The following is a 15660-nucleotide window of genomic DNA, read 5'->3' as shown; positions in this document are numbered from 1 at the left end:
TACTTTTGCAGTTTTGCACTAACGTTTGGGTACTTTTTCAATTGTAAAAAGCAGAAAATTTAGTTTAAAGAGAAGATGAAAATTATCTCCTAGGAGATAACACAGGTGAAAAAATGAATTGCATATGGGCCTTGATTTAAAATAACTTTCCAGGGGCCAATTTATCTCTTAGGTGATATTTTCACAACTTGTAAATAAAATTCCTTTTGCACCTCTAGCAAGCCAACAAATACTCAACATAATTTTGACAGTACTTTTTCACCTACTTTTGGTACGTTTTCCTTTGCAAAGTGCTAAAAATGTAATTTAAATTGAAGATGAAAAATGATCTCCTAAGAGAAAATGCAGGAGAAAAAGTGAATTGCATATGGGCCCAGGACTTTTCAACTAAAAAATACCCAGGGCCCATATGCAGTGGCGTAGCTGGAGATCATGGGGCCCCATAGCAAAACATTCATGGGGCCCTCAGATGGAGGCTCTCTTAAGCTATGCCTCCTGCCTCTACCCTATGGATGTGAGTTAAAAAACCACTTCGTCCTATCTGGACGGATATATCCGTCCAGATAGACTGTGCTGCTCCTGCAGCGTGGTGCATGCGATCGGGCGCGCGCCCGATCGCGCTCCAGCTGCCTGCCGCTAGCCCCCCGATCAGTGAATGGGAATATAATTCCCATTCACCGATCTAAGCCCCCCGGAGAAATACCGACGTTTTCTAAGCAGAGAGCGCGGTATTTCTGCCCGGAAAAAAAATGTGCAGCCTCCTAATAGTTCCTGGCAGCGTGATCGTATGCTCCAGGAACTTTTTTGACTATATAGTAAATAGTAAACTGCACCCACATACATTTTTAAAATAAAGAGTTACATTATATCACACCTAAAAATAGCTGTTTACCTCCCAAACTAAAATCACCCACATACATTTTTTAATAAAAAAAAATAAAAAAAAATTACAATAAAAAAAAAAACTACATAAATAGTTACCTAAGGGTCTAAACTTTTTAAATATACATGTTAAGAGAGCATCTTATTAATTTTTTTTAGATTATAAGCTTGTAAATAGTGATGAAGGCAAATTGAAAAAATGCACCTTTATTTCTAAATAAAATATCGGCGCCATACATTGAGATAGGGACATAATTTAAAAGGCATAATAAGCGGGACAAATACGCAAATAAAATACATGGGTTTTAATTATGGTAGCATGTATTAATTTTAAACTACAATGGCCAAAAACTGAGAAATAATGATTTTTTTCCATTTCTTTCCTAATCTTCCTGTTAAAATGGATTTAGAAAAAAATAATTCTTAGCAAAATGTACTACCTAAAGATATAGATCAATTAATTGTGATTAGTAGCAATAAAGTTATTGGCGAATGAATGGGAGGTGAATGTTGCTCGGATGCATGAGATTTTCCACGCTGTAGGCTGAAAAGAGCAATTTACATGATCATACAATCAATATTGCACATAATTCATAGGCACTGAGACAAAGCCAGAGCTAGGAGTAACACAAAAAAGTTAGTAGTGAATACATTAAGTACCCACTGGGCCCCCTATGCCCCAGGGCCCCATAGCAGCTGCTATGGCAGCTATGGCTATTGCTACGCCCCTGCCCATATGCATTTCCTGTTTTCTCCTAGGTGATATTTTCACACTTTGTCATAAAATGCCTTTTGAACCACCTGCAAGCAAGAAAATATTATATTTTGATAGTACTTTTTCATCAACTTTTTGCGTACTTTTTAAATTGTAAAATGCTGAAAATTTAGTTTAAAGAGAAGATGAAAGTTATCTACTATGAGATAATGCAGGTGAAAAAAAAATAATTCCATGGCCCATGTGCAATTCACTTTTTCACCTGAGTTTTCTCCTGGGAGATAATTTTTCATCTTCGATTTAAAATAACTTTTCAGCACTTTTCAACTAAAAAAAGTACTAAAAAATAGGCGAAAAAGTACTATCAAAATTATTTGCTTGCTTTCTGGTGGCTTAAAAGACATGTTATTTACAAGTTTAAAAATCCCTACTCCAAGAAATGCATAGAGCAAAAATTAAAATAGCTTTAATCCAGGAAACCCATTTTAAAAATTTAGCTCATCCAAAATTAACTAATAGGAAATACCCTCGGGCAATTTATAGTAATGCACAGGACGTAAAAAAACGAGGAGTGGCCATTGTACTTGCGAAAGAGGTGATATTGGAGGAGGAAGAAGTGTATAGGGATGGAGAGGGGAGGTTCCTCTTGGTTAAAGGATTATATGAAAAAAGGAAGATCACATTGGGTGTTTTTTATGCTCCAAATGTTAAGCAACTAAATTTTATGGAGGAATCTTTGAGAGCGATAGATGACTTCGCGGAAGGAGATTTGATATTGGGAGGAGATATGAATTTTACGCTGGAACCAATTATGGATTCATCATCAGGTAGGTCATTCCTCACTTATAAAGGGATTAAGAGGGGAAGGAAAATGCTGCAAGATAGACAGCTTGTAGATGTTTGGCGTCTCCAGCATCCTACAACTAAAGACTATACTTATTATTCGCCCCCACACAACATGTACTCCCGTATAGACTACATATTTGTCTCACATAACCTTCTCTCTGAAAAGGTCGATTCAACAATAGGTGCTACACTTTCGGACCACGCCCCGGTGTACTTGAAAATGTTATTATCAACTAAGAAAGGGAGACCCCTCCAGTGGAGATTAAACACCTACCTCCTGCAAAGGGAGGATGTTAGAGAAAGAATACTGAATAATATAAATTCATATTTTGAGATAAATAAGACGGGAGATATTTCAGATATGACTATTTGGGAAGCACATAAATGCGTGATAAGGGGCTGTTTTATACAAGAAGGGAGCAGGGCTAAAAAAGAAGGGGAAAAAACTAGAAAGGAACTTTTAGCCAACATTGAGAGATTGGAGAGAGAACATAAAGATGTATTGACGAGGGACCTTCTAGTTGAGTTGGCGAAGGAAAGAGAAAAATATAAAAAATGAATGTTTATGCGAGCAAGGTATGCAATACGGAGGTGTCAAAAAATGTATTATGAGCACGGGAATAAGGGAGGGAGGCTCCTGGCAATAGCCCTAAAAGCCCAACAACAGACCAACTATGTACCCTATATTAAGGACACCCAAGATAAGAAACATCAAAGAAATGAATCAATAGCAAGGGTGTTTAAAGAATTTTATGAAAAATTATATGGGATAGGGAGAGAGGAGGTAGATAGGCGGAAGATAAAAAGAAGAAAGGAAATAGAAGAATACATTCAGGACTCAGGCATGCCGGGGCTAACAGAAGAGGACAGAAAGAGACTAGAAGAACCAATAACTACAGATGAAGTGAAGAAAGCAATATTTCATTCGTCTGTGGGGAAGGCGCCGGGCCCGGACGGATTTGGGGCAGAATATTTTTTTTTTTGTAACACTGTTTTTTATTGCATCGTTCAACATAGGAGTTACATGGCAATATAAAAGTGAGCAAATAAACAGATATACAGATATATGCATTTCCATTTTGTTTGGTTTGTTTTTCCTCCATTTTAACATAATCAAGTGTTGGAGATAACTTTTAGGAGTCCAACTTAGTGGCAAATGAGGGCCACCCCTAGGAGTAAATATAGAGTCTAAACAGTTTGTAGCCAGCTTCTTCAGACTGTTGGAGTGGAGAGTGGAGACTGAGCTTCTGGTGAGTCATTCAAAAGAGGAGGAAATTAATGTTCTAATCGTACGCTGTGTCTGGGTTAACCCAGGTGAGTATAACAGTGAGAGAGGAGTATAGAAAATAGAAACCAAATGTTCCTAAAAAGGGGAAGTCGGTGATGAGTCACGGTGTTCAGTTAGTTTGCTTCTATTTATGTTAGTTAGTGAGCAGAAAGTGTGAAAGGGTCTCAAGCATTCGTTTATTTCTTACAAAAAACCGGAGGCACGTAAGACCATTATATCTCATTGAGGGTTTAAGTAGGTCCCGTTCCAATGATTGTACTTTTTGTTAGATGAGGTTCGTGAATCAGGGGGGTAAATTGTCAGGGGAGAAATGCACCCAGGAATCCCATATCCTATGAAAATTAGTTTCCGTGTCCCTTAGGGAGGCAGTTAGTTGTTCCATTGATTTGGTCCAGTTTATTTTAATTTTAATTTCGGGGATGGTGGGTGGGGCTATTTTTTTCCATGCAGATGTAATCGAGAGCCTGGTAGCGGTTAGAATATGAGAGATTAAACGCATAGTGGTTTTGGGTACTTTCGGTATAGGTTTACCTAGAAGCATAAGGAGTGGGTCCAAAGGAACTGAGACCCTTGTGACTTGAGTAATCAGATTCTGTACTTCTTTCCATAGAGGTGTTATCAAGGGGCAGAATATTTTAAATGCTTTGAGTCCGTTCTGGCCCCACGCCTTGCCGATGCTTTGAATTCATTGGTGGAGAGGGGGGACAGGGGGGGAAAGTATGGGAGGAGCTCACTGGAATCACAGGTCACGGTAATATTAAAAAAGGACAAGGACCCGGGCCAGTGCTCCAGTTATAGACCAATATCGTTGCTTAATGTGGATCTGAAATTAGGGGCACACATATTGGCAACACGATTAGCGGGGATATTGCCGGAATTGATCTATCTCGACCAGACCAGGTTCATAACCCGCAGAGAGACGCGTGATAATGTCATGCGAGCAGTTATGCTACTTCAGCATTCGAAGTAGTCCCGGCTCCCTGTCATGTGCCTCTCGACAGATGCCGAGAAGGCATTTGACAGGGTAGACTGGGACTTCATGAAAGCAGTTCTTACCCACTAGTGATGCTCGGATACCCCTTTTTAAAATTCGAGTTTGGTCGAATTCGAATAGTAAATTATTGGAGGTAAGTCGAATATTCGATTCGAATAATTTTTACTATTCGATTCGACCTCGGACTTCGAGCTCACTATTCGAGTCGGTATTCGAGCTCATTATTCGAGCTGACTATTCGAATTGGCCTTAGCTTCCAACACTTGTTTTGAGGGTGAATGATGCAAGAAACATCTTTTTTTCCAAGTAACAACAGCAAGTGATTATGTGGGGATGTTCCTTTAAAAAAAAAAAAGGTGGAAAGAGAAGTTGTGTCCAAAATTTTGTTCAGTACTGTATATACTTCTTCTTCTTCTTCTTCTTTATCTTCTATATCTTCTTCTTCTTCTTCTTCTATATCTTCTTCTTCTATAGCTTCTTCTTCTATATCTTCTTCTTCTTCTATATCGTCTTCATCATCTTCTTCTTCTTCTTCTTCTTCTTCATCTTCATCTTCATCTTCATCTTCTTCTTCTTCTTCTTCTTCTTCTTCTTCTTCATCTTCTTCATCTTCATCTTCATCTTCTTCATCTTCTTCTTCTTCTTCTTCTTCTTCTTCATCTTCATCTTCATCTTCTTCATCTTCATCTTCTTCTTCTTCTTCTTCATCTTCTTCTTCATCTTCTTCTTCATCTTCATCTTCATCTTCATCTTCTTCTTCTTCTTCTTCTCCTTCTTCTTCTTCTCCTTCTTCTTCTTTTTCTATATCTTCTTCTTCTTCTATATCGTCTTCTTCTTCTTCACTTATTTCTCTTTTATAATTTTTTTTTTTAAAGAAATGCAGCTATTTTTGAGCGTAATAAATAGCTGGTGGCGCACGCATGTTGGAAGCACTATTGTATGTGCTCCCTGGCAGTGGAAACACACAGACAGCAGGAGGTAAATTCAGCAGCAGGAGGAGGAGGATGAGTGTGTGGCAGCAGGCCAGGCAGTCAATGAGGCAGGCAGCATGACATAATATCCCTGGTACCTAGCGGTGATACCAGGGCTGTAAATAAACACAGCAGGAGGTCCCAGACAGCGGTCGTGCAGCCCACATCATGTCCAATACACAACTGGGACAACACAGTTTTCAACCCGGGCACCTCAGAAAAAATTAAACCTTTTTTTTTTTTTAATGTTTTTTTTGTTTTGTTTGTACAAGTTAATTACACAGATATAGCTATTGTTTGACGTAATAGCTGGTGGCAGAGTGGCAGCAGAAGGTAATTCCGTGTACCCTGGCAGTGGAAACACAGACAGACAGCAGCAGCAGCAGGAGGAATGGAGGAGTAGTGTGAGTGTGGCAGCAGGCAGGCAGCGTGACATAATAGCCCTGGTACCTAGCGGTGATACCAGGGCGTAAATAAACACAGCAGGAGGTCCCAGACAGCGGTCGTGCAGCCCACATCGTGTCAAATACACAACTGGGACAACACAGTTTTCAACCCGGGCACCTCAGAAAAAATTAAACCTTTTTTTTTTTTAATGGTTTTTTTGTTTTGTTTGTACAAGTTAATTACACAGATATAGCTATTGTTTGACGTAATAGCTGGTGGCAGAGTGGCAGCAGAAGGTAATTCCGTGTACCCTGGCAGTGGAAACACAGACAGACAGCAGCAGCAGCAGGAGGAATGGAGGAGTAGTGTGAGTGTGGCTGCAGGCAGGCAGCGTGACATAATAGCCCTGGTACCTAGCGGTGATACCAGGGCGTAAATAAACACAGCAGTAGGTCCCAGACAGCGGTCGTGAAGCCCACATTGTGTCCAATACAAAACTGGGACATCACAGTTTTCAACCCGGGCACCTCAGAAAAAATTAAACTTTTTTTTTTTTAATGGTTTTTTTGTTTTGTTTGTACAAGTTAATTACACAGATATAGCTATTGTTTGACGTAATAGCTGGTGGCAGAGTGGCAGCAGAAGGTAATTCCGTGTACCCTGGCAGTGGAAAACACAGACAGACAGCAGCAGCAGCAGGAGGAATGGAGGAGTAGTGTGAGTGTGGCAGCAGGCAGGCAGCGTAACATAATAGCCCTGGTACCTAGCGGTGATACCAGGGCGTAAATAAACACAGCAGGAGGTCCCAGACAGCGGTCGTGCAGCCCACATCGTGTCCAATACACAACTGGGACAACACAGTTTTCAACCCGGGCACCTCAGAAAAATTAAACCTTTTTTTTTTTAATGGTTTTTTTTTGTTTTGTTTTTACAACAAATTACACAGATATAGCTATTGTTTGACGTAATAGCTGGTGGCAGCAGAAGGTAAATCTGTGTACCCTGGCAGTGGGAAACACAGACAGACAGCAGCAGCAGCAGGAGGAATGGAGGAGTAATGTGAGTGTGGCAGCAGGCAGGCAGCGTGACATAATAGCCCTGGTACCTAGCGTTGATACCAGGGCTGTAAATAAACACAGCAGGAGGTCCCAGACAGCGGTCGTGAAGCCCACATCGTGTCCAATACACAACAGGGACAACACAGTTTTCAACCCGGGCACCGCAGAAAAATTAAACCTTTTTTTTTTTAATGGTTTTTTTTGTTTTGTTTTTACAACAAATTACAGTAAGTGTGAACAGTGAACAGTGAGTGTGTCCCCTAGTACACTAACTAGAAAATACACTAATCAGTAGTAATCACAAGGAAATAGAGTGTGTGTACACTACAGACAGTGAGTGCACGCATGCGCAAACACGCGCAGGAGCTAGCCTATGAACAGTGACTGAGTGAGTGTCCCTAGTACAGTAAGTAAGTAGTAACAGTCAGGAAGTACAACTAGCAGACAGTTACAATAATCAGTAGTAATCACAAGGAAATAGAGTGTGTGTACACTACAGACAGTGAGTGCACGCACGCGCAAACACGCGCAGGAGCTAGCCTATGAACAGAGACTGAGTGAGTGTCCCTAGTACAGTAAGTAAGTAGTAACAGTCAGGAAGTACAACTAGCAGACAGTTACAATAATCAGTAGTAATCACAAGGAAATAGAGTGTGTGTACACTACAGACAGTGAGTGCACGCACGCGCAAACACGCGCAGGAGCTAGCCTATGAACAGAGACTGAGTGAGTGTCCCTAGTACAGTAAGTAAGTAGTAACAGTCAGGAAGTACAACTAGAAGTTACAATAATCAGTAGTAATCACAAGGAAATAGAGTGTGTGTACACTACAGACAGTGAGTGCACGCACGCGCAAACACGCGCAGGAGCTAGCCTATGAACAGTAACTGAGTGAGTGTCCCTACTACAGTAAGTAAGTAGTAACAGTCAGGAAGTACAACTAGCAGTTACAATAATCAGTAGTAATCACAAGGAAATAGAGTGTGTGTACACTACAGACAGTGAGTGCACGCACGCGCACACACGCGCAGGAGCTAGCCTATGAACAGTGACTGAGTGAGTGTCCCTACTACAGTAAGTAAGTAGTAACAGTCAGGAAGTACAACTAGCAGACAGTTACAATAATCAGTAGTAATCACAAGGAAATAGAGTGTGTGTACACTACAGACAGTGAGTGCACGCACGCGCACACACGCGCAGGAGCTAGCCTATGAACAGAGACTGAGTGAGTGTCCCTAGTACAGTAAGTAAGTAGTAACAGTCAGGAAGTACAACTAGAAGTTACAATAATCAGTAGTAATCACAAGGAAATAGAGTGTGTGTACACTACAGACAGTGAGTGCACGCACACGCAGGAGCTATGAACAAACAGTGACAGTGAGTGTCCTAGTACAGTTACAGTATATAACTACAATACAAAATACAATCACTCAGTAGTAAAGGACAGCAGAAATACTGGTATAGATGAGAAATAAAGTAACAAAGGACAGGAGAGAACAGCTGCCCACACAGGCAGGCCCTGAGGCCTAAAGCTGTAAGCCTGCAGCAGCTGTCTCTATGTAACACAAAAGCTACTAACTAAAATACAATGTCTATCTAACTAACAACAATATAGGTGTATAGAGCAGGTGTATGTGAGCAAAAACGCTAGGTAGTTGACCACTATAGAGCACTTGCTAAGCCAAAGCACAAAGGAGCAGATCTCTCTCTGTACAAGTCTCAAGCAAGGACGGAAAAACCTAACATGGCGGCCGCTATTTATAGGGTAGGGGCTGGCCAGGGTCCCCCTCTGTGATTGGCTGCCGTCAGAGGGCCTGGGAGCCCTCTGATTGGCTCAAAGGACATCAATCTGGGCTATGACGCTATTCGAGCTCGGTATTCGAGCTCGAATAGCGCTGTTTGCTCGAATAGCGCGAATAGTGAATGAGCTATTCGAGTTTACTCGAATAGCCCATTCGAATACCTGCAGCTATTCGGAGCTCGAATACCGAGCTCGAATAGCTTAAAAAGAGCTCGAATATTCGAACTACTCGAATATTCGAGCTCTGTTGAGCACCACTGTTACCCACATAGGGTTAGGGGAGAATATGCTGGCCCGGGTCCTTGCTCTATATTCCGCTCCGACGGCAAGAATTAAGGTAAATGGGATGTTATCAGAGCCTTTGAAGATTTTTAATGGGACTCGCCAAGGCTGTCCCCTCTCTCCACTGATTTTTGTGTTAATGTTAGAGCCCCTCTTAAGGAGGATTAGAGCAAATATAGATGTAAAGGGGTTGAAAGTGGGAAATAGAGAGCATAAGGTAGCAGGTTTTGCAGACGATCTCCTGTTCTTTTTATCTAACCCCAGGGTATCCCTGCCATGTCTGCTAGCTGAATTTAATAGATATAGGCAATTATCAAGCTTTAAGATTAATTGGGAGAAATGCGAGGCAATGGGAGTAGCTATAGAACAAAAAGAGATTGAACAATTAAAGGAATACTTCCCTATAAAATGGGTACCATCTGCATTGAAATATCTAGGAATAAATATATCACCAGATGTCCAAATATTATATCAAAAAAACTACAAAAAGATAGCTCAAGAGGTGAAGAGAGATCTGAATAAGTGGAATAGACCTGAGTTCTCATGGTTTGGAAGGATTAGTATTTTAAAAATGAATATCTTGCCAAGACTAATATACATTTTTCAATCTCTGCCCCTGGCAGTCCCAGGATCCTTTTTTTCACTGCTGAGGAGGGAATTTTTGAGATTTATCTGGTACTCGAAGCCCCCACGGATGAATTATAAACTAATGACACAAACTAAAGAGAAAGGTGGATTAGCGGTACCGAATCCCCAATTATATCATGTGGCAGCTTCTTTAAATAGAATAGTGGACTGGCACAAGAATAATAATGAGAAAATTTGGGTGGAAATGGAACAGAACTTGGTTAGTGTACCCCTCTCAGGATTGCCTTGGTTAAATAAGAGCGTGAGAAGTGGACAATTGGCAGGGTGTTTTTTGAATAACGCATTAAAGACAATGGGTCTGTATAGGCGGAAAATTCAGTTAGTGAATCAACCCTCTCCACTTCTCCCGATACTGGATAACCCAGAATTTGTACAGGGATGTCAAAAGAATTCATATCCTTACTGGAGGAGACAACAGTTATTAAGAGCAGGGGAGCTGGTGAAAGAAGGTGAATGGGAGCCCCTAGATAAGTTTTTGGTAGATACACAGAGTAGTAAAATAGAATGGTTGAGTCTCATGCAATTTAGAGCATTCCTTGCATAGCAGGGCACAAAGGAGGAGTTTTCCAGGAAATTAACGCCCTTTGAGAAGTTATGTGTGGAGGAGGGAACTAGCAAGGGCTCCCTGGCGAAAATATATAACATACTAAATGCTCCCCAAGATCTAACAGGCAACTGGAGGAGTAAATGGCAGAGAGATATACAGAGGGAACTCACAAATACAGAATGGGGGAACATACTATATCTTATGCACAGAAGTTCTGTGTCTGTCAGGAGACAGGAATCGAGGGTTAAGCTGGTAAGTAGATGGTATTATACTCCCAGTAGATTGAGCGGGATGTATGTGGGGGCAGACACGAGGTGCTGGAGATGCAATAGGGAAAGAGGAACCTTGATACATATATTTTGGAGCTGTGAGGAAATTAAGACATTTTGGGAGAATGTGCGGAGATATATTGGGGAGATAGAGGGGCGGATCCCTCCAGAAGATCCAGGATTCTTTTTATTACATGCTAACTCAATAGGCTTAAAGAAATATATGAAATCTGTGATAAAAAACTTAATAAATGCAGCTAGAATATTAATAGCAAGATGGTGGAAAACTACACATACCCCAACACTAGGTGAATGGATGAGAGAGATAACACGTATATTAAATATGGAACAACTAGTGCAGGAAAAGAGAGGAAGGGAAAATCAGTTCAAGCAGACATGGGAGAAGTGGGAAGAATTTATGGAAACTGAAGATTATAAAAATATTATAAGCATTAATGAACAGGAAGAGTAAAGAGGGGCTTCCGAGAGGCATTCATGAGGGACTAATGAAGTTGAGGTAACAAGGAAAAGAGGGGAAAAAAGAAAGAGAAAAGAAACTAGAACTGAGTACCTGGGGCCCCGTTGATTCCCCTCTCTCTCTCCCCCACCAAGTGTATATGGAAGAAGTGAGTGGGGATGCGAATGTGAGGGATGAATGAGAAAAGAGGGAAAAGGCAGGGTGGATTTGAGCTGTGGAAGATGAATGGAGATTGTTAGGAAAAAAGGGGATGAAAGGGAAGAGGAAGAATGGAGAATGGAGTAAATTTAGGAATAAGGTGTTGAATGGAAATACCCAGCTGTAGAAGGTTTTAGGATTAAAGCGCTTCTAAGGGGTGGAAGGGTTAAAGATTAAATAATAATTGTTTGGCTTTAATGGAATTCATTATATATGTTAAATTTGAAGAATTGATGAGTAAAAGATGTGTCTTTTGTATGTAAGATAAAATTTTTTGTATAAATAAAGAATCTTTAAAAAAAGAAAATTTAGTTTAAAGAGAAGATGAAAGTTATCTACTATGAGATAATGCAGGTGAAAAAATAATAATTCCATGGCCCATATGCAATTCACTTTTTCACCTGAGTTTTCTCCTGGGAGATAATTTTTCATCTTCGATTTAAAATAACTTTTCAGCACTTTTCAACTAAAAAAAGTACTAAAAAATAGGCGAAAAAGTACTATCAAAATTATTTGCTTGCTTTCTGGTGGCTTAAAAGACATGTTATTTACAAGTTTAAAAATATTACCTAGGAGAAAACTCAGGAGAAAAGGTGAATTGCATATGGGCCCATATGGCCTCTGGGGGCCATATGCAATTCACTTTTTCTCCTGAGTTTTCTCCTAGGAGATATTTTTTCATTTTCAATTTAAATTAACTTTATAGCACTTTGCAATGGAAAAAGCGCCAAAAAGTAGGTGAAAAGGTAATGTCAACATTATTTTGAGTATTTGGTTGCTTGCTGGAGGTGACAAAAGGCATTTTTTTACAAGTTGTGAAAATACTGTGTCTTATAGGAGAAAACTCAGGTGAAAAAGTGAATTGCATATGGGCCATGCCGGTGTTTTAAAGAAGCCAGTGAATTTCAGTGAGTGATGTCATGGCTTAGCCCATACTGTATGCAATTCACTTTTTCTCCTCAGTTTTCTACTAAGAGATCATTTTTATCTTCTGTTTAGGCTGGTTTTACAGTGGGACGTTAAAGTCCCACGTTACAGCAGCCAGTAACGCAGCCTAACTCACAGCACTGTAACATCAATTGTGCTGTTCACAGTGCACACGTTGCGTTACATTGTAACGCAGCACGTTTAAACAAAGTGCTGCATGCTGTACGTTATACTGAGCTAAGCCACATTAGACAGTTTGCACATGCTCAGTAATGTTGGAGGAGGAGGTCTCCCCTCCTCCTCTGCGGCCAGCCACATGGCTAATTAATATTCACTGCACTGCAGAGACTCGTGGTGGGACTGTTGTGTTGTCTTTTTTGTGAGTCGAATCATCCGGATCATTACAATGAAAGATTCGGTTCACAGGATGTCTGTCTGGAAGAAACAGGAACATACAGAATGTACAGTGCAGGGAAAGTCCTGTCCTGCTAGTCATTTCACCCAGTCTGCTTCCCTAGTAAAATGATTCAAATGATTCGGTTTTAAAGATCCGGATCTTTTCAATGATCCGATTCAAATAATCTGAATCCTTAAAAAGATCCAGACTTCCCATCACTAACCTGGAGCGGCTGCTTTGAGAGCTGCATAACTCAGCTCAATCTGACGTCCAACTTCAACACCACCATACGTTGCGTTAGGGGCACGTTATGCGACCATAACGTCCCCTAAAACGCAACGTCTTGGTGTGTAAGTAGCCTCAAAGTAACTTTTCAGCACTCTGCAATTGAAAAAATATCAAAAGGTAGGTGGAAAAGTACTATCAAAATAATTTTAAGTATTTTCTTGCCTGCTGGTAGTTTAAAAGCAATTTTATTGACAAGTTTGAAAATATCACCTAGGAGAAAACTCAGGAGAAAATGTTAATTGCATATGGGCCCTTCTGCATAAAAGCAATGCAGGTTGTATGCATTTTTAAAGAGACTCTGAAGTCTCTTTTTTTACCTTATTTTGTTAAACTGTCCTCTTCAGCATTAATGCCCCAGTTGAATCATTGCATCCCCACGGCAGATGAGTGATTTATTACTGAGATATAGCCCTGCAAAGATCCCGGGCTCGCAGGGCTTTACTTCCTGTAAGAGGCTGAGCTTTACGCTGTAGCTCTGCATCCTCCGCAGTCAATCTCCGCCGACCGCTGCCTCTCCCCGTCCTTCTCACTCTTCTTTCACTGAGAGGGGCGGGGAGGAGGCGGAGATCCGCGGAGATTGATTACGGAGAGGCAGAGCTACAGCTCAAAGCTTTGTCTCTCCAGGGCAACATAATCTGCGACCTGCAAAGTCGTGGAACTTTGTAGGTCGATTTCTCAGTAATAAATAACTCATCTGCTGCGGGGATGCTGCGATTCAACTGGGGCATTATTGCTGAAGAGGATTGTTTAACAAAATAAGGTAAAAAAAAGAGACTTCAGAGTCTCTTTAAAGAGACTCTGTAACATTAAAAAGATCCCCTGGGGGGTACTCACCTCGGGTGGGGGAAGCCTCCGGATCCTAATGAGGCTTCCCACGCCGTCCTCTGTCCCACGGGGGTCTCGCCGCAGCCCTCCGAACAGCCGGCGACTGTGCCGACTGTCATTTCAATATTTACCTTTGCTGGCTCCAGCGGGGGCGCTGTGGCGGCTTTCCTCTCCGAACTACACGGAAATACCCGATCTCATTCGGGTCCGCTCTACTGCGCAGGCGCCGGAAAGTTGCGCCTGCGCAGTAGAGCAGACCCGACGGCGATCGGGTATTTCCGTGTAGTTCGGAGCCGACAGCCGTCAGAGCGCCTGCGCAGGAGCCAGGAAGGTAAATAATGACGTCACCGCTGCCCGGACTCCACGGAGGGCTGCAGCGAGACCCCTGACGGATGGAGGACGGCGTGGGAAGCCTCATTAGGATCCGGAGGCTTCCCCCACCCGAGGTGAGTACCCCCCAGGGGATCTTTTTATGTTACAGATCCTCTTTAAACACTATGGGCCATATGCAATTCAATTTTTCACCTAAGTTTTCTCCTAGATGATATTTTGAAACTTGTCAATAAAATGACTTTTAAACCCATCATTAAGCAAAAAAATGCTCAAAATAATTTTGATAGTACTTTTTAGTTTTTATCTACCTCTTGATACTTTTTCCATTGCAAAATGCTAAAATGTTATTTTAAATGAAAGGTGAAAATTTTTCTCATAGGAGAAAACTCAGGTGAAAAAGTGAATTGCATTAGGCCCAAAGTGAATTGCATATGGGCCTAATGCTGGATACACACCATGCGTTTCCTCGTTCGATGCGTCCGTCGATACGCGTTGATTCGATTATTTCTGACATGTCCGATTCGCGGTTCGATGGATCGTTAGGTCGATTTGCCATACTTTACATGGCATTCGACCTAAAAATATTCGAAATGCGCTCGGAAATCCTCGGAAATAATCGAATCGACGCGTATCGACGAACGCGTGCGACGCGGAAACTCATGATGTGTATTCAGCATAAGATGAAAAAATATCTCCTAGGAGAAAACTCAGGTGAAAAAAGTGATTTGCGTATGGGCCCCTGGGCCCATATGCAATTCACTATTTCACCTGAGTTTTCTCCTAGGAGATCATTTTTAATCTTCAATTTAAAATAACTTTTTAGCACTTTGCAATAGAAAAAAGTACCAAAAAGTAGGTAAAACATTACTGTAAAAATATTTAGAGTATTTGTTTGCTTGCTGGTTGCTTAAAAGGCATTTTACTTTAAGTTGTAAAAATATCACCTTTGAGAAAACACAGGTGAAAAATTGAATTGCATATTGCCCCTGGGGCCTTATGCAAGTCACTTTTTCTCACAAGTTTTCTCCTGGGTGATATTTTCACAACCGGGCCCATATGCAATTAACGTTTTCTCCTGAGCTATCTCCTAGGGGATAATTTTAATATTCTATTTAAAATAACTTTTAAGCATTTTACAATTAAAAAAGTACCTAAGCAATTACACATATGCATCATCCATTGGGTTATCTTGTCCAGAGTCAGGATCCATACCTGTATTTTCTTCAAGGTCCCCTGTTGGGTTTTGCGATTCTGTTTGTGTAAAAATGTAAAAAAAAAACATTAGATGTATGATATGATTATGGTTAAATGTATAAAATATATCTAGGTAGCCCAAGTGATGAACATTTGCTATTTAACATGGCAAGACATTGAGGGCCCATTCACACTAGAAGCGCTTTTCTGAGCGTTTTGTGATTGATTAGCGTTTTTTAAAATCGCTCCCATTCACTTTCATTAAAATCGCGGTAAAAATCGGCACAATTTTGCGATCGCGTATGAGAAAATCGCAGCAATTTTTTTTGTGA

The 15660-nt window shown here is 40.9% G+C and overlaps 1 protein-coding gene across 3 annotated transcripts in view; it reads right to left on the bottom strand.

Annotated features, from left to right (window-relative positions):
- Positions 1-15660, bottom strand: part of DNAJC5B (DnaJ heat shock protein family (Hsp40) member C5 beta) — a 346166-nt gene that overhangs the window by 144888 nt on the left and 185618 nt on the right. The window contains exon 2 of one of the 3 annotated variants that reach the window (XM_068237448.1): positions 15347-15385. The exons of the other annotated variants lie outside the window; for them this stretch is intronic. The gene's annotated coding sequence lies outside the window, so the exon portion shown is untranslated. The remainder of the gene's footprint in view (positions 1-15346; positions 15386-15660) is intronic. 3 annotated transcript variants of the gene reach the window in all.

This window comes from Hyperolius riggenbachi, chromosome 5 (assembly GCF_040937935.1).
Source record: "Hyperolius riggenbachi isolate aHypRig1 chromosome 5, aHypRig1.pri, whole genome shotgun sequence".
NCBI classification, from domain to species: Eukaryota; Metazoa; Chordata; class Amphibia; order Anura; family Hyperoliidae; genus Hyperolius; species Hyperolius riggenbachi.
Note: the sequence above shows the minus strand (reverse complement) of the source record. Positions and strands in the feature narration are given on the sequence as shown.